At 39.3% G+C, this 19,548-nt stretch overlaps 1 protein-coding gene across 1 annotated transcript in view; it reads right to left on the bottom strand.

Annotated features, from left to right (window-relative positions):
* Positions 1-19,548, bottom strand: part of TLK1 (tousled like kinase 1) — a 249,020-nt gene that overhangs the window by 189,770 nt on the left and 39,702 nt on the right. The gene's annotated exons all lie outside the window — the stretch shown is intronic.

The following is a 19,548-nucleotide window of genomic DNA, read 5'->3' as shown; positions in this document are numbered from 1 at the left end:
ACTACCCCAGATTAGATAGTTAACACAAACAAAAGATAAGATTAACAGGGGATAGGGAAATAAAAAATGTTTGATGCCTCCTTTTCCATAGTTCCTAAAGGTTATTATTTGACTTATTACTTTTACAATTAAACAAACAAAGATTTTTTTAAAGTATTTGTGGAAAGCTCTCAGGAACCCACTAGCAAAATCAGAGGAATGTCTACTTTCAAAACATCACAGTAAAGAATAAGAGCAAACAACACCAAATCTTCAGCGCAAATGACAAAACTGAAAAGAAACAGAACACATATATGATGAAAACAAAGGCACAAAAACATGGCAATCCTGAGACTAAGCGTGATCAGTTCACTTATTAAATTTAGATCCCCTATTAATAGAAAAAGCCTCGCACATTGTGTTGAAAATCAGAATCTTTGCTGCTTATAAAAAGTACATCTAAATAAAATAACATAAAAAGTCTAGAGAAAAGGTTGAGTGAAATGTGGTAAGCAAGCTTGTAATAAATTAGAGAAGCATTAAAGCAAGAAATCTTAAAAGTTATTTCAATTTAATATACACGTTAGATACCCCAAATAAATAGTGTTGCTGCTGCTAAGTCACTTCAGTCGTGTCCGACTCTGTGCGACCCCATAGACGGCAGCCCACCAGGCCCCCCCGTCCCTGGGATTCTCCAGGCAAGAACACTGGAGTGGGTTGCCATTTCCTTCTCCAATGTATGAAAGTGAAAAGTCAAAGTGAAGTTGCTCAGTCGTGTCTGACCCTCAGCGACCCCATGGACTGCAGCCTACCAGGCTCCTCCATCCATAGGATTTTCCAGGCAAGAGTACTGGAGTGGGGTGCCATTGCCTTCTCTGATAAATAGTGTTAATAGACACAAAAGTGTTAATAGACACAATCCATTTGCACAGTGGAAAATATGACTAGTTAGTCAAGGGAATGTGGTGGGATCACCGTCTCTCTGGTATCTGTCTTTCCTCTCCACCCTGGGCACACGGGAAAACTATACTTCCCAGGCTCCCTTCAGGGAGGTGAGGCCACGTTAACAGATGCAGACAACAGAACGTAAGCTGAAATTGGGTGTCTCCCAACCAGGCCAAGAATTCAAGAGTCAAAGTGCCACCATCACGCTCTCTTCTCTTCTAGCAGATTGTAGAGACCACCTACTACTGTGAAGTCCCAAGATGGAAGAGACCTAGATCTCTCAGTCATTGCAGGGAGACCGGCTGCCTTATAAACTGGCCAACTGGCAACTGGACTTTGGAAAACTAAAGCCATGTTATTTTAAGCCTCTAAAATTTGGTGCTTCATTTGCTACTGCAGCAGAATCTGTCCTGTCTTAATACAATAGAGAAATGGCAAATTGCCCAAATAATCAATAAATGAGTTAAACAATGAGGCCTCACTCTCCATGTGTTAAACTGAAGAGAAAAAAAAAACCCTTAAATAAACATCTATTTCTGCTTTATTGACTATGCCAAAGCCTTTGACTGTGTGGATCACAATAAACTGTGGAAAATTCTGAAAGAGATGGGAATACCAGACCACCTGATCTGCCTCTTGACAAACCTATATGCAGGTCAGGAAGCAACAGTTAGAACTGGACATGGAACAACAGACTGGTTCCATATAGGAAAAGGAGTTCGTCAAGGGTGTATATTGTCACCCTGTTTATTTAACTTATATGCAGAGTACATCATGAGAAACGCTGGACTGGAAGAAACACAAATTGGAATCAAGATTGCCGGGAGAAATATCAATAACCTCAGATATGCAGATGACACCACCCTTATGGCAGAAAGTGAAGAGGAACTAAAGAGCCTCTTGATGAAAGTGAAAGAGGAGAGTGAAAAAGTTAGCTTAAAGCTCAACATTCAGAAAACGAAGATCATGGCATCCGGTCCCACCACTTCATGGGAAATAGATGGGGAAACAGTGGAAACAATGTCAGACTTTATTTTTCTGGGCTCCAAAATCACTACAGATGGTGACTGCAGCCATGAAATTAAAAGACACTTACTCCTTGGAAGGAAAGTTATGACCAACCTAGATAGCATATTGAAAAGCAGAGACATTACTTTGCCAACAAAGGTTCGTCTAGTCAAGGCTATGGTTTTTCCAGTGGTCATGTATGGATGTGAGAGTTGGACTGTGAAGAAGGCTGAGCGCTGAAGAATTGATGCTTTTGAACTGTGGTGTTGGAGAAGACTCTTGAGAGTCCCTTGGACTGCAAGGAGATCCAACCAGTCCATTCTGAAGGAGATCAGCCCTGGGATTTCTTTGGAAGGAATGATGCTAAAGCTGAAACTCCAGTACTTTGGCCACCTCATGCGAAGAGTTGACTCATTGGAAAAGATTCTGATGCTGGGAGGGATTGGGGGCAGGAGGAGAAGGGGACGACAGAGGATGAGATGGCTGGATGGCATCACTGACTCGATGGATGTGAGTCTGGGTGAACTCCGGGAGTTGGTGATGGACAGGAAGGCCTGGCGTGCTGTGATTCATGGGGTCACAAAGAGTCGGACACGACTGAGTGACTGATCTGATCTGACCTGAATAATATTCAGTGCAGTGGGGGAAAGGATAATCTTTGCAATAAATTAGACTGTGTCAAATAGATATCCATATAGAAAAATATGCATTTTGACCCCTACCTTACACAAAATACAAAAATACATTTCAAATGGGTTGCAGATCTAAATATGAAAATAAAAGATAAAGCATTTAAAAGAAAACATAGAGAAATATCTTCATGACTTACAGGTGGGCAAAGATTTCTTAAACAGAACATAAAATGTGCTAACCATATGGAAGAATAGACAGGTTGAACTACATTAAGATTAAAAACTTCTAATCATGGGAAGATGTTCTTCAGTGAAAGCAAACATGGAGTGGGAAAACACTTGCAAGACATATACCTGATAAAGGACTCATATTCAGAACATGTAAAATAGCAACATAACAACAATAATAACCTCTTACAAATCAATAAGGAAAAGAGAATACAGCAGAAAAGTAGACAGCTTGAACAGCAACTTCACAAAACAACATATCCAAATGGCTAAAAAATTTATGAAAAGATGGTTAACACTTTTGGTTAACAAGGATATCCAAATTGAAGCCAAATAAGACACCATTTATGAGAAGACTAAAATGAAAAAGACAAAATGTTAGACGGCATGTAGAGCACCAGGAACTCTCATATACTGGAGGAAGTGCAAAGTGGTACCCTGGGAAAACAGGGCAGTAACTACCAAAGCTGAAAACAAACACGTTATGATCCATCATTTCATTCCTAAGTCATTCCCCATAGAAATGCATACATGTATTCATCAAGGGATATAACAAAAATGTTCATAAACCAGTGCTGTTTATAATAGCCCCAAACCAGAAACTACCCTAATGCTTACCAGAACAAGTACATTGTAGAACATTCACACGGTAGAATACCATACAGAAATGAGAACGAACCACAGATAACCCAGTGACATGACGAACTGCACAAACATAATGCTAAACAAAAGAAGACAGACACAAAAGATTACACACTATGTGATTCTATTTATCGAAAGTTCAAAAACAGCTCAAACTGTCCTATAACGTCAAAAATCAAGATAGTGGTTGTACCTTTGAGGGATAGATATATGAGAGGGAATTCTGAGATGCTGATAATGCTCTGTTTCTTGATTTAGGTTCAGATTATATAGTATGTTCACTCTGAAAATTCATCAGGCTATACGATTAGATATGTATACTTTGTTGTATGTTTATCTTACTGCAATGTATATAATAAAAATATCAGTTCAGTTCAGTTGCTCAGTCATGTCAAATTCTTTGCGACCCCATGGATTGCAGCAAGCCAGGCTCCCGTGTCCATCACCAACTCTCGGAGCTTGCTCAAACTCATGTCCATAGAGTCAGTGACACCATCCAACCATCTCATCCTCCGTCGTCCCTTCTCCTCCTGCTTCAATCTTTCCCAGCTTCAGGGTCTTTTCCAATGAGTCAACTCTTCGCATGAGGTGGCCAAAGTATTGGAGTTTCAGCTTTGGCATCAGTCCTTCCAATGAACACACAGGACTGATCTCCTTTAGGATGGACTGGTTGTATCTCCTTGCAGTCCAAGGGACTCTCAAGAGTCTTCTCCAACACCACAGTTCAAAAGCATCAATTCTTCGGCGCTCAGCTTTCTTTATAGTCCAACTCACACATCCATACATGACTACTAGAAAAACCGTAGCTTTGAAGATACGAACCTTTGTTGACAAAGTAATGTCTCTGCTTTTTAATGTGCTGCCTAGGTTGGTCATAGCTTTTCTTCCAAGGAGGAAGCGTCTGGAGCCCAAGAAAGTAAAGTCTGAACTTTACTTCCATTGTTTCCCCATCTATTTTCCATGAAGTGATGCGACCGGATTTCATGATCTTAGTTTTTTGAATGTTGAGTTTTAAGCCAGCTTTTAAACTTTCCTCTTTCAATTTCATCAAGAGGCTTTTTAGTTCCTCTTCACTTTCTGCCATAAGGGTGGTGGTATCTGCATATTGATATTTCTCCCAGCAATCTTGATTCCAGCTTGTGCTTCTTCCAGCCAGCATTTCACATGATGTACTCTGCAGATAAGTTAAATAAGCAGAGTGACAATATACAGCCTTGACGTACTCCTTTCCCAACTTGGAGCCAGTCTATTGTTCTATGTCCAGTTCTAACGGTTGCTTCTTGACCTGCATACAGATTTCTCAGGAGGCAGGTGAGATGGTGTGGTATTCCCATCTCTTTCAGAATTTTCCACAGTTTATTGTGATCCACACAGTCAAAGGCTTTGGCATAGTCAATAAACCAGAAGTAGATGTTTTTCTGGAACTCCCTTGCTTTTTTGATGATCCAGTGGATGTTGGCAATTTGATCTTTGGTTCCTTGCCTTTTCTAATCCAACTTGAACATCTGGAAGTTCATGGTTCACGTACCGTTGAAGCCTGTCTTGAAGAACTTTGAGCACTACTTTGCTAGCGTGTGAGATGACCACTGCTGAGTTTTCCAAATTTGCTGGCATATTGAGTGCAGCACTTTCACAGCATCATCTTTTAGGATTTGAAATAGCTCAACTGGAATGCCATTGCCTCCACTAGCTTTGTCATAGTGTGCTTCCTAAGGCCCACTTGACTTCAGAATCCAGGACGTCTATACACATTCCACAAATCCTATATCCTGCGCGTGTGCTCAGTTGTGTCCTACTCTGCAGCCCATGGACTGTAAGCTGCCAGGCTCCGTTTTCCATGGAGTTTTCCAGGCAAGAATACTGGAGTCGGTTGCCATTTCCCACAGATGAACCCAAGTCTCCTGTGTCTCTTGCATTGATGAGTGAGTCTTTAGCACTGTGCCACCTGGGAAGCCCCATTCGATAAATACATAATACCAAATTATAGCAAGTACCTAATTAAATTTGTATCTTCATACATTGTTGGTATTAAGGAGAAACTGTACAACCATTTCGGAAAATAATTTGGATGTATACGTGCAACAAACATTAAATATAGAACAACATACATATATTCTCATTTCTGAGAATCTTGCCTAAGGAAAAAATCCAAAACATGGGAGAAAAACTATGAACAGAAATTTTTATCACAGAGATAAGCTCAACTATAACTATAGCATATCCTCTTGGTATATTTTTATTCAGCCACAGTTTTGACTGTTTTGAAAACTCTAGTGCAACATAAGAAAAACTTTTGTTATAATGTGAGTTGAAAAAGGAAATTGCATAATCTAATTACATCCGCTGGATCATGGAAAAAGCAAGAGAGTTCCAGAAAAACATCTATTTCTGCTTTATTGACTATGCCAAAGCCTTTGACTGTGTGGATCACAATAAACTGTGGAAAATTCTGGAAGAGATGGGAATACCAGACCACCTGACCTGCCTCTTGACAAACCTATATGCAGGTCAGGAAGCAACAGTTAGAACTGGACATGGAACAACAGACTGGTTCCAAATAGGAAAAGGAGTACGTCAAGGCTGTATATTGTCACTCTGCTTATTTAACTTATATGCAGAGTACATCATGAGAAACGCTGGGCTGGAAGAAGCACAAGCTGGAATCAAGATTGCCGGGAGAAATATCAATAACCTCAGATATGCAGATGACACCACCCTTATGGCAGAAAATGAAGAACTAAAGAGCCTCTTGATGAAAGTGAAAGAGGAGAGTAAAAAAGTTGGCTTAAAGCTCAACATTCAGAAAACGAAGATCATGGCATCCAGTCCCATCACTTCATGGGAAATAGATGGGGAAACAGTGGAAACAGTGTCAGACTTTATTTTTGGGGGCTCCAAAATCACTGCAGATGGTGACTGCAGCCATGAAATTAAAAGACGCTTACTCCTTGGAAGAAAAGTTATGACCAACCTAGATAGCATATTGAAAAGCAGAGACATTACTTTGCCAACAAAAGTCCGTCTAGTCAAGGCTATGGTTTTTCCAGTGGTCATGTATGGATGTGAGAGTTGGACTGTGAAGAAGGCTGAGCGCCAAAGAATTGATGCTTTTGAACTGTGGTGTTGGAGAAGACTCTTGAGAATCCCTTGGACTGCAAGGAGATCCAACCAGTCCATTCTGAAGGAGATCAGCCCTGGGATTTCTTTGGAAGGAATGATGCTAAAGCTGAAACTCCAGTACTTTGGCCACCTCATGCGAAGAGTTGACTCATTGGAAAAGATTCTGATGCTGGGAGGGATTGGGGGCAGGAGGAGAAGGGGACGACAGAGGATGAGATGGCTGGATGGCATCACTGACTCGATGGACGTGAGTCTGGGTGAACTCCGGGAGTTGGTGATGGACAGGGAGGCCTGGGGTGATGCAATTCATGGGGTCGCAAAGAGTCAGACACGACTGAGCGACTGAACTGAACTGAACTGACTGAATTATTAAAATTAAATGAGGATATAATTTAGAATAAAATGACTAGAAAGGAAAGCACACAAAGGCATGTATACAACATCCTTGCTCAGTCTCAATCACTCCACAAATCACATAGGTAATGAGGCCTCTTAAATCAGTATCTCTAGCCCACATATCTCTTTTGAGCTCCAGGATATTCAAACTCATCAGTCTTCCCTTGGATGTTCCACAGGTCCCTCAATTTTACTCCTATATTTTTTTGTCTTGGTTGAAACTCAGCTGAGAATAAGAACAGGGATAATTATCTAAATCAGAGATCTGAGAATCTTTCTTCTTTTCCTTCACTCCACATTCCTAATGCTCCCATCCCTTACCATTCCCTAAGTCTACTCAGTCTCCTAAAGAGTCCTTTCCATTCATCCCTATCTGTCCATCCATCCTTCTGCTCTTGTCTTTATTAATTAATATTTCCCACCTAGATTACTGAAAGACCTCTCTAACTAGTCTTCCTGCTTTCAGCCTCTTTCAGTTGAGCTGCTGTGGTCATAGTTGTAATATCAAATCTGAGTGTGTTTTCTACTTTAAAATTCTTCCGTGGCTACTCATAAGTGACTGAATAAAGTTCAAACTCTCTACACAGCCTGTGTGATTCTTTTTTATCTTGTTATCACCTGCCTGTCTTTCCAGTTTTAAGTCTGGTTACTCCCTCACTGGCAACCCACACTCCAACAACACTAAAGTTATTACAGTGGCCAAACAGGTTGTACACTCTGTCTCACTTGCTTTCTTCCAGCTCAGAATTCTCTTCTTTCTTCCACCTTTTCCTGACCTTATTTACCTGGCCCACCATTCAAGTCTCAGTTCAAGATTTTTCTTGACTGGGAAAGTTTCAGGGATCATATTTTTATATGATTGTAATCATGGGGTACACTCAATTTTCCATCTTGTTTCTATCACTAACATGAAAGCATGAGCAATTTTCTAGTTTGTCAAGGTGCTGTTCATAATCATCATTCAACATGCAATAAGTTCTCTGTCTTCTTTGCTCCCACCATCTGCTCTATATAACTTTTATTACATCACTTATCACTTTGTTTTGTAGCCATTTTTCATGTGTTCACCTCCCCAAAGAGGCCCTGAATTACTTAAGGGCAGAGATTTTTGTGGTGCTGATTTCTACATCCCCAGCATAGAGTCTGCTGCAGAGTAGGAATTCACTAAATAAAACTGAATGCATGCTAAATAATGTTTAGTACAAGAGAATGTGCGACTGAGCGACTAACACACACACACACACACACAATGAAGAAAGACTAGAGGAGCAGTTGTTATCACTTGCTTTATTTGCAACACACTTCTTTGTACCTAATTAATAGTTAATACTCAGTCCTTATCTTATTAATCCTTCTAGTAGTATTTGACTCATCTGATTACTCCATCCTCCTTGAACTCCTGTATTTCTTTGACCTCTGGGACATTCTCCTGGTTTCCCTCCTAACTTAACACCTTCTTTTGATCAGTCCTGTTGCTGGACCCTCTGCTTTCTCTTCTGATCCACTAAATGCTGGAGCCCACCAAGGCTTCAATCTATGAGTCCCCTCTTTTCTCTCTTATAACCAGCTACCTGAGTCCCTTTCTCCCTGGTTCTCAAGCTTGGCTACACATTAGAATCATCGGAGACGCTTCTAAAAAGAAACACCAAATCCCTTTTCTACCATAACTTCTGGGGGCAGAGCTATGATTTTATAGGTTTTAAAGCACCCCAAGTGATTCTAATGTGGGACCAGTGTTGAGGATCACATTGAATGGATTTAAATAACATGTACATAGATTAGTTCAAAATATGTGTCTCCAGCTCTGACCTCTCTTTGAGACCCGACCTCAAATATCCAGTTAGTCTTCAACAGCTTCTCTTGTGCTGTCTAATAACTACTGTGTCCAAAACTAAGTGTTTGATTTTTGCCCTCAAACCTGCTCTTTTCCTAGTCTTCCCATCTCTGCAAATGGTCCCATCATTTAGTAGTTGCTGCCACCAAAATCCTGAGAATCACCTTTTAATCCACATCCCTCTCACTTCTCACTTTCACATAATTCAGTCCTGATCTACTGTGCACTAAATATATTTTCCAAATTTTACCATTTCCCCTCTCCTCCAAAGCTATTGCCCTAACCTAGGCCAGCATAATCTCTCATAGAGCTAAAGCAATACCTATAATTAGGTAGGCTTCCTGCTTCCACTCCTGCATTCCTATCCTCCATTTTTTTTCTCCTTGTGATGGGAACTTTAAGGATCTACTATTAGTAACTTTTATATATATCCATGGCATGTGTTAGTCACTCAGTCATGTCTGATTCTATGCGACTCCATGGATTGTAGCCTGCAGGCTCCTCTGTCCATGGAATTCTCCAGGCAAGAATACTGGAGTGGGTTTCCATTCCCTTTTCCAGGTATATATATGCCAGACAGCAGTGTTAACTAAAGTCATCATGTTGTAAATTATATCATCAATACTTATTTATCTTATAATTTGAAGTTTGTACCTTTTGACCCCCTTATTCCAATTCCTCCACCCCCCACCAATAGTCGATGTATTTCAGACTGAATGAAATATGGTAGTAAGTAGTCAGTAAATAGAGCTTCCCAGGGGGCACTAGTGGTAAAGAACCTGCCTATCAATGCAGGAGAAGCAGTAGGTCAGGAAGATCTGCTGGAGGAGAGCATGGCAACCCACTCCAGTATTCTTGCCTGGAGAATCCCATGGACAGAGGAGCCTGGCGGGCTACAGTCCATGGGATCACAAAGAGGCAGACATGACTGAAATGGCTTAGCATGCATGCACTCTATAAATAAAAATAATGAGTTGGGGGAACTGAATAAACATATAAGTAATTAGAATAAATGTTATAGATCTGGGTCAAAAGAATTATATCCTGGTTAACACATATCATCATGGAAGGTGACTGCAGCCATGAAATTAAAAGACACTTGCTCCACGGAAGGAAAGCTATGACAAACCTAGACAACAGCAGGCTGAAAAACCAGAGACACCACTTTGCCAACAAAGGTCCATAAAGTCAAAGCTATGGTTTTTCCAGGAGTCAGGTATGAATGTGAGAGTTGGACCATAAAAAAGGCTGAGTGCCAAAGAGTTGATGCTTTTGAACTGTGGTATTGGAAAAGACTCTTGAAAGTCCCTTGGACTGCAAGGAGATCAAACCAGTCAATCCTAAAGGTAATCAACCCTGAATAGTCATGGGAAGGACTTATGCTGAAGCCAAAGCTCCAATACTTTGGCCACCTGAGGCGAAGAGCTGACTCACTGGAAAAGACTCTGATGCTGGGAAAGATTGAAGGCAAAAGGAGAAGCGGGTGGCAGAGAATGAGATGGTTAGATAGCATCACCAACTCAATGAACATGAATCTGACTCCAGGAGATAGTGAAGGACAGGGGAGCCTGGCATGCTGCAGTCCGTGCAGTTGCAAAGTTTTGGACACAACTTAGCAACTGAACAATGAAAACAATAATGCATATAAGGTGGAAATGAACCAAAGAAATAGGAAATTTTCATCATTCTCAGAGGGACAGAAAACCCTGGGTTGCACCTCAAACACTGCTGTAGGAGTCCTTGGCATGCAGAACTGTCAGTGTCTCGAGGGCAGAGGGAGAGTCACTGGAAAGAGAAATCAAACTTGAAACAGAACAGCTCAAAGAAAAAGAACCATCAGAGATATTGGACAGAAGTTTGTTCAGAAACTGTCTCTTCTCAAATACCAAAGTGATGCAAGTATAAATTTTTTTTGGTTCAAAGTTATTGCTGAATAAGGCCCCCAAAGGATATGGAAGCATCCTCAAGGGTTTAGTGAATTTTTTTAAACAAATATGTTTTTATATTAATAGCATCAATGTTTTATTAGCTAGCATTTTTAAATGCTTATCATATGCCAAATACCACTTGGAGTGTTTATATGCATTATCTAATTTGATTCTAACAATAAACTCTATGAGACAGGTATTACTGTTATCCTTATTTTGCAAATGAGAAAGCTGAGGCTTAGAGAGATTAGGGAGCTTGTCCAAAGTAATGCAGGTATTAAGGGAAGAAACCAGACTTGAAACCCAGGGCGGCTTGAGGCCAAAGTCTATTCTCTAGACCGCTCTGGATAGTGCCTTTTATATATTTCCATCCCCAAAGACTATGCTTTTAAATTTCTGAATGTCATGGAGCCTTTCAATTACAGACTGGAGCTGAAAGGAAGTGTACTTTTTAGCTTTTTACCCTTTCCTTCTTCCTGACCTTCTTGCTTGAAGAAGAAATATAAGATAAACAGGCTTGAATGTAGGCATACTTTTTGACAATAGAGGTAATAAAATCTATAGAATAGTTAAAACCACAGTAGAAAGAAAACTCCAAGCTTAAGGATCAAAGCAACCAGACATAGTTAAGCAAAGTGTTAGCTGAAATTGATTGAAAATCAATCAGCTAATAAGGAAAACTACAGAGAAGCTTAAGATCTTACTTCCTAAATAGATTCAAATAAAGCTGCTATAATGTATATCACTCTTATTCTCTTTGTTAAACATTTATATGCTTATTAAACTGAAGAAATATAAGTGTGAGTTAGGCTTTGTACCACTTTTCTAGTTTGGGGTATCAATTTAACATTATCAAAATAGTCTTAATTTTCAAGTATTATAGCTTTTTACATTGATGACTATTAAATTTTATATATACTTTTATTGCATTGGACAGTTCAGAGTATTTTCAGTGCTATAATTTTGAATGACTCTTTCCATGGTTCTGAGGTAGCTTGCACCTGCTCTAGCTACAGCTTTTTATAGCCTCAACTAATAATGGATTTGAAGACTATTCTAATATTTATTGTTACACCAGAATAGGTCTTATATTCCATATAAGAAGGTATAGAATAGCAATTACCAACTGTAAAGGGAAATTGGCAATGTTACTGTGATGACAAGCACAGTTGTAGTGGTATGACCGATTTATTCATTTCCTTAATAACCTTCATAGATGTAATGAGTCATCCCTGTCTCTTCTAAATTATAGGGCACCCGTTTATTCCCAAATCAAATGAATATACATGATGACATTTTTTTCTTTCTTGTTCTCATTTGAAAGACCTAATTTTTCATAATCTGCCGTTAAGAGCATCGGACAGACGTGACTTGGAATCCTGGCTAGGAGGAATAAAAGGTTAGAGAAGGCAAGGGTTTCTCTGCTGCCCCCAACTTGTCCTCTAGACGTCTTTCAGAGGCTTTGAAATGTGGTCAGGCTCTTTGTTGCTGTGAGACTGACATTTAAGCAGGTAGTCCATTCCATTCCTTTTATGAAAAAGGAAGAAGGAAGAAAGATGAGAGAAGGAAATCATTTTTGGTTTGACAATCAAGCAGACAGTATTTGCTCTATATATCAATGTCATTATTTACTAATAAGGAATTTTTAAAGGAGCCATTAAAGAAAAGTCATCTGAGGGCATACAGAAAATGGAATCCTCCTACACTGTTGGTGAGAATGTAAATTGGTACAGCCACTATGGAGAACAGTATAGAAGTTCCTTAAGAAACTAAAAATAGAACTAATATGTGATCCAGCAATCCCACTCCTGGGCACATATCCAAAGAATAACATGGCTTGAAAGATATATGCTCCGCAATGTTCATTGCAGCACTGTTTACGATACTCAGGACACGGAAACAACCTAACTGTCCATCGATGACAGATGAATGGAAAAAGATGTGGTGTGTACGTGCGTGCTCAGTCGTATCTGACTCTTTACGACCCCATGGACTGTAGCCCACCAGGCTCCTCTGTCCATGGAATTTTCCAGGCAAGAATACTGGAGTGGGTCGCCATGCCCTCCTCCAGGGGTTCTTCCCAACCCAGGGATCGAACCCACATCACCTGCGTGTCCTGCATTGCAGGCAGGTTCTTTATCCACTGAGCCACTGGGGAAACCACAAAGACGTGGTACATATATACAATAGAATATTACTCAGCCATTAAAAAAATTTAAAAATGCCATTTGCAGCAATATGGATGGACCTAGAGATTATCATACTAAGTGAAGTCAGACCAAGACAAATATCATATGATATCCCTTATATGTAGAAAGTTAAAGGAATGATACAAATAAACTTATTTACAAAACAGAAACAGGCTCACAGACAGAGAAAGATTTTATGGGTGTGGGGAGGGAGGGAGGTGAGGGAGGGATAGATTGAGAGTTTGGGACTGACACATACACGCTACTATATTTAAAACAGATAACCAATAAGGACCTACTACATAGCACAGGTAGCTCTGCTTAACACTCTGTAATAACCTAAATGGAAAGATAATTTGAAAAAGGAACAGATAGACGTATAACTGAATCACCTGTTGTACACCTGAAACTAACACATTGTTAACCAATATAAAATAAAAATTGGAAGAAAGGAAGAAAAAGAAAGATGAGTCATCTGAGAAGGCAGAGGAACACATCTGCCCTCCAGGTCCTAGCGTGTTAGTAGGTGGTGTTTGTCATATGAAATCTAGCTGAGCTGATGAGAAAGCAAGCCTTCGCATACTTCTAGTTGTTTTATCCATATTGTATTCTTTCTCCCGGAGTGCGGATAATTGAAATCACAGGTTAGCAACATAGCAGTGCTGCAAACTAAGAAGACCAATTGTTTTCGCCTACCATTCCTGGAAACAGAGGAGGAACTGTCTGAGCAGAGAAGACTGCAACATGTTTTAACTTGTTGCTTCAGCAGTACACAAGGCTTTTCTACACTGGCTTAAAAATGAATGATTATTATTGAGACAAAGATTAGAAACCAAATTTTCAGACACGTAAATTCTGCAAATGAGTCACTGTACACGTTAGAAGGAGTACAAGGCATGAAAACAACAAGAGGAAGTATTTTTTACTATAACATAAAGTTCAAAGTGAGAGAAGATGCCACTCATAAGATATGAAACTAGGCCTAATTAAAATGTTTTAAAGTTCAGAGATGATTAACTCTGGTATTGATGATTGAGGAGTTGTATTTAGATGAAGGAACATATTAATTCTGTAAGAAACCTTGAACACAAGAAAGTTTCTCTTTGGATTACGAACAAGAACAATTAAGGTCTGCCATTTGTTCTCATCTTTCAACAGAATCTGGAAAAATTAATGTCTCATTAAGGCAAATAGTAGCTGAAACAAAATATGGTGCTTCTTTTAAGAAATGGAAAGAAAATATCAAAGTGTAAAACTCTAACATCACCAAGACCTCCAAACTGTCATACTCACAAGTGAAGGCAATGTTGATTTTTTTTTTACTCCCATAAGTATGGATCATTCCATGTGCTTGAGCAGTGAGATGGAAAGACTCTAAAGCATTACTGAACATCTGAGAAATCCAAAATAAAAAGCCATGCCAACACTTAAACCCAAGTGCTCGAATGTTTTATCTTGTCTCCAGAGCTGCCCTTCAACATGTTAACATCACCAAGGTTCTGTGCTCTATCTCTTCCTAATCTGTCAGTTCCCTCTGGCTTCACTTTCTGCCTTACCCAGTCAGACCCCACAGTCCTCTTCAACCCCATTCTTGCCAAGACCATCAATTTCCTTACTCTTTTAAACTTCATTCATTGAACTCACTCTGCATCAATCCAACCTCTGGCTTCTCCCTCTTATACCTGAATGTCTAGAAAAATAAGAATCATCGAACTATCAAAAATTAATACTGGAGATCATTTTGTAATATATTCTATATAATATCAAATTGCTATGTTATATACCTGGAAGCTGGAGAAGGCAATGGCACCCCACTCCAGGACTCTTGCCTGGAAAATCCCATGGACGGAGGAGCCTGGTAGGCTGCAGACCATGGGGTCATGAAGAGTCGGACACGACTGAGTGACTTCATTTTCACTTTTCCCTTTCATGCATTGGAGAAGGAAATGGCAACCCACTCCAGTGTTCTTGCCTGGAGAATCCCAGGGACGGGGGAGCCTGGTGGGCCGCCGTCTATGGGGTCGCACAGAGTCGGACACGACTGAAGTGACTTAGCAGTAGCAGGAGCAGCATACCTGGAAGTAACCTGGTGTGGTAGGTTATTTATACTTCAATTACTACAAAAAAAGATATTAGTAATGGCTATCTCTGAGAATATAGGGAAATTTCACTCTCTGTGCTAATACATGTAGAAGGAATGATGGAATTAGAAAATCACTTCTTGGCAATCCACATAGTAACAATTCAGGTAAAGGGGACACCAATGGATGCTAATGCTAAAGTGTGAAAGAGGAATAAGGAACAGAGTTTTATACAGTCGCAAAGTATTTCCTTCAAATACCCATTAATAGCAAAAAGGTAAAGGAGTAATTTTTCAGTTGAGAAACCTGTCAGAAACCATCTTAAGCAACTAATCAAACTAATGCCACCAGAAATGGGACAGACTGACATCATAGGCTACACACTGGGATTGAATAAGAAGAATCCAGTTTCAGTTCTATGGTGTTCCTGGATGATCTTGGTCTAATCATAAGGAAACTTCAAGTAAACAGACACTGAGAGGTATTCTACAAAATTACTGGCCTACAGTCTTCAAAAACGTCAAGGTCATGGAAGTCAAGGAAAGACTGAAGAACTGTTTCAGGGTGAAAGAGACTAGAGAAATATGACAACTGCCTACAGCACATAAAAAATATGTGCTTTTGCAGCATCACCAAGCAGTTAATTCTGATATCATCTACCTGGAGACAGCATCAGATCCCTCAGATTAAGGGCTCAGTCCAACAAGACTGCCTCCCCTACTTCAGTTACCAATCACAAATCCAGGTTGTTATTTGTACTGCTGACCAACTGGCTATCAATCAGAAGTTTTCACAACCTTCTCCTTGGGTTCAACTAATTTGCTAGACTAGTTCGCAGAACTCAGAGAAACATTTGCTTATGTACACCAGTTTATTATCAAAGGATATAATGCAGTAGCAGCAAGGTGGAGAAGATGTCTAGGATAAGGGACATGGTAAGGAGTGAAGAGTTCTTCATGCTCTCTAGGTATGCCATTCTTCCCACATCTCCATGTGTACACCAGCTGAACTCTGTCCTTTGGAGTTTTCTAGCAGTGGAAATGATTAATTAAATCATCGGTAATTGATTCAATCTCCAGTCTCTCCCTCATGGAAGTCAGGGGGTAGGTCTGAAATTTCCAACCTTCTTTCGCATGGTTCATTCCCCTACTAACATCCCCCTTCCTTCTAGGCTTTCCAACTCACTTCATGAACATAATCTTGAATACAATCGAAAGGTGATTCTTATAAATATCAAGATACCTTTATGGCTTAGAAAATTCCAAGGGTTTTAGGACCTTTGTGCCAAACAATGGGATGAAGATCAAATATATCTTTCTTATTATAAATTACAATATCACAAACACATGAAACTAGACTAAACCCTTTTGCTATAAAAAATATTATTGGGGCAATTGCCAAACTTATATGGGGCTTCTGGACAAAGGATATATGGCAGTTCTTTGCACATTCTTGCAATTAACTGTAAGTCTGAAATTATTTCAAATAAGTTGTTTCAAAATAAAAAGTAAAAAACAAATCTGCTTTCCCATTTTTTAAATCATGAATCATTGGATGTGTATTGTGCGCTCAGTCTCTCAGTCGTATCTAATCCCATGATACATACACACAAAAAATAAGTATAATTTACAAGTAAGTTATGACATTTAAAAATAAAAATGAACGCCTATGAATTTAACACTCAATTTGAGAAATTAGATATTAATCAATAATGTTAAAGTTTCCAGTGTGCTCCCCTCCACCTTAACCCCACCCCCCACCCCAAAAATATTATCCTGAATATATTTTATCATTCCCTTGCTTTTCTTTGAGGATTTACCAGATATATAGAAATTCCTAAATAATATTTTCTAATAACTAAAGACATTTAGCTTCCCACCTCCTTTGTTTATTGGTTACTTTGATTTCTTCTTTAAATCATCTTTTTTATCCTTTGCCCATTTTTCTATCTGATTGAGTTTCTTCCTTATTGGTTTGTAAATACTCTTCATATACTATGGATATTTTCTTTGTCTGTTATACACCTGGCCAAATTTTTTCCTAATTTGATGCTTTTCTTTTAACTGTCATTTTTTTGTGTGTTGCTTTTCATTTTATAGCCTTTTTGAGTATTTATTGTGCCAAGTATGTTGATAGCTTTATTTATAACAACCTCTGGATTTCTTATCCTGTCCAGGAAAGTCTTCCTTATTTAAAGATATCCTCCTGTGGTTTCTCCTATTACTTTGGTAGTTTTGTTTATTTTTGTATTTAGATCTTTAATCCATAAGTAACTTATTTTTTCTTTATGGTGTAAAGTAGAGATCTCAATTGACATTTTTCACCTGTGATAGGCAGAATAATGGCCCATAAGATGTCTATACCCTAAACTCTAGAACCTGTAAATGTCACCTGACACAGCAAAAGAGATTTTGCAGATGTGATTAAGGTTATGGACTGAAATGAGGAGGTTATCCTGGATTCATTGTATGAGTCCTTAAAATTGGAAAACCTTTCCTGGCTGTGGTCAGAGAGAAATTTGACTGTATAGAGAGGAATGATTAGAGAAACGCATTGTTGCTGGCTTTGGAGATGGAAGGGAGGCCCAGAACCCAGGAATGAGGGTGGTTTCTAGAAATGGAAAAGGCAAGGAAATAAATTCTCACCTACAGTCTCCAGAACAGAATACAGTCTTGCCAACACCTTGATTTTAGCCTAGTGAGCCCCACGTCAGACTTCTAAGCTACAGAACTATAAAATAATGAGTTTGTAGTGTTTAAGCCACCAGGTTTTTGGTAATTTGTTAATTGTAAAACCAATATATGCCTCTAACCAACACTTTTTAAAATATTTCATCCTGTTCCTACTAATGCTGGTTTCTGAACTCTATTATGATCCGTTGACAATGGATCTCTTTTCCTGATCTGTAACCTTATTGTTTAATTTCTGTTACTTTATAATTTTTTAAAAAATCTGAAATCCTTCCTCTCCTTTAAATCTTCACTCCTACCTCTCTATTTAGGATCTCTTCATTTCTCTCCTCTTTTCTGGCATCTTAACCACTCTCTATCTTGGATTTCTTTTTCCTCCAGTTCATTTTCCAATCTATTGCTAGAATGATTTGAAATCCAAATATCATCAGACTTTTTTCCTTTAAGTCCTTCATGGCCATCGTTCTTTCTTAATTCAAAGTCCAAGTTCCTAAGCATGGTACATAAAAGTGTTAGGACAAATGATACTGCCTATCTCACCAGTGTCATCTCCTGCTCCTTCCTAACAGACGCCAGAGAACTGGAGGCTTGTAGACTGCAAACTTTCAATCCTTCATAGCTTGTCTGTGTTACTGCTTCTGCCTACAGTACCTTTCATTCCTCCTCCAAGCCATGAACACTGTACATTCAAAACTCAGATAATACATCAGCTTCCCTCAGCTAACTTTTCACATTCCTCAGCATGAGACTGAGTAGTGCCCTTCCTTTGCATTCCTATAGCTGCATAATTATATCCTTTCTAGCATGCACTTCTATGTTCGTATTGCAATCATTGCTTCACTTGCATCCCTCCCTCACTAGATAGTGAATTCCTTAAGAGCAAGAATTTCTTTTCACTTCTGTATCCACAGTACTTAAAATAGATTGCTAACAACCTTGTAATAATAAGAAGAATATGAAAAACAATGAAATAAGTGGTACCTGCTATTATAACTTGGACTAAGTTCTTTTCCTAATTCAATAACTATGAAGTGTCAGCTCATAATTTTGTGTTTTGTGAAACTGCTTTTAACTAAAAATAATATTGTCCAGCTTGTTCACTCATCTTATTCACATGGCTTGGTTACAAGTGACTTTGGGATGTTTCCAAAGAAAGAAAGTTTCCTATGTTGAATAAATTCAAAAGAACGTGACTCAGGCTCTAAAAGTAATTCAGAAGAGAATTTCTAAAATATTTTGAGTAAGAATGGCATTATTGGATTGTTTTGATAGGACTAACCCTTAGATGCCTATGAGAACCACCAGATTCATTTAGGTGCCCCTCCTCTGTGCTCCCATAGATATGAACACAAACTGTGATCCTAGCACATAGCATATGGAAGTGATGTGCCATCTCCTTTCGTATCCCTTGGTATTGGTTGCAAGAGACCTGTGGTTACCAAAATCTGCAGTGCTCAATTGTATGGCACAGTTGACCCTTGGTGACCCTGGTTCCACATCCAGGGATTTCACCCTGAATCTTTTCCCCAACTGCCAGTGTTTTTCAATCAGGAAAATAATACAGCTCCCCTTCTTGTAGGCGTGTTTGGGGAAATTTTTGATTATCCTAGTGATCCGGGTTGGTGGGGTGGCGGCGGTGCCCCTGTCATTTCATGGCCAGGAACCAGAGATGCTAAACATCCTACACTGGGCAGGACAGTCCTGCACAGCAAAGAATTATCCTGCCCGTGTTCACTAACTTACTGTGGAAGTCCTTTCATGGTGTATGTGAGTCAAATCATTATGCTCTACACCTAAAACTTCAGTTCAGTTCAGTTCAGTCTCTCAGTCGTGTCCGACTCTTTGCGACCCCATGAATCGCATCACCCCAGGCCTC

This window comes from Bos indicus, chromosome 2 (genome assembly GCF_029378745.1).
Source record: "Bos indicus isolate NIAB-ARS_2022 breed Sahiwal x Tharparkar chromosome 2, NIAB-ARS_B.indTharparkar_mat_pri_1.0, whole genome shotgun sequence".
In the NCBI taxonomy this organism is placed as follows: domain Eukaryota; kingdom Metazoa; phylum Chordata; class Mammalia; order Artiodactyla; family Bovidae; genus Bos; species Bos indicus.
The sequence above is the reverse complement of the archived record's forward strand: the minus strand, read 5'-3'. Positions and strand labels throughout refer to the sequence as shown.